General features: G+C 22.3%; 1 protein-coding gene across 3 annotated transcripts in view; it reads left to right on the forward strand.

Annotated features, from left to right (window-relative positions):
• Window positions 1-355, forward strand: part of LOC107692376 (tyrosine-protein kinase JAK1) — a 38438-nt gene that overhangs the window by 29002 nt on the left and 9081 nt on the right. The window lies entirely within an intron of this gene.

The raw sequence follows: 355 nt of genomic DNA on the forward strand, positions 1-355 counted from the left end.
AACACGAGGGTGAGTGATTAATGACAGAATTTTCATTTTTGGGTGAACTAACCCTTTAACACACTATAAACATTCACACAGGTGTTATGACTACCTTAACAGCATGTTAACACAAATTTCAGTTATAAAGGAATTTTTAAAAAGGCCTTCATAGAGAAATACCATTTAAATATCACCTCTAATGTGGGGATTATGACATGTTTATTTTAACAGCTTTTGATGCAATAAATAAATACTTTATAAATATTAATAGATAATGTAAAATAAATTAACTTAAATTAAATGTGTATATATATATATATATATATATATAAATTTTATTTTTACATTTTATATATATATATATATATATATA

Source organism: Sinocyclocheilus anshuiensis, unplaced genomic scaffold (assembly GCF_001515605.1).
Source record: "Sinocyclocheilus anshuiensis isolate Anshui unplaced genomic scaffold, SAMN03320099.WGS_v1.1 scaffold70, whole genome shotgun sequence".
Classification (NCBI taxonomy): domain Eukaryota; kingdom Metazoa; phylum Chordata; class Actinopteri; order Cypriniformes; family Cyprinidae; genus Sinocyclocheilus; species Sinocyclocheilus anshuiensis.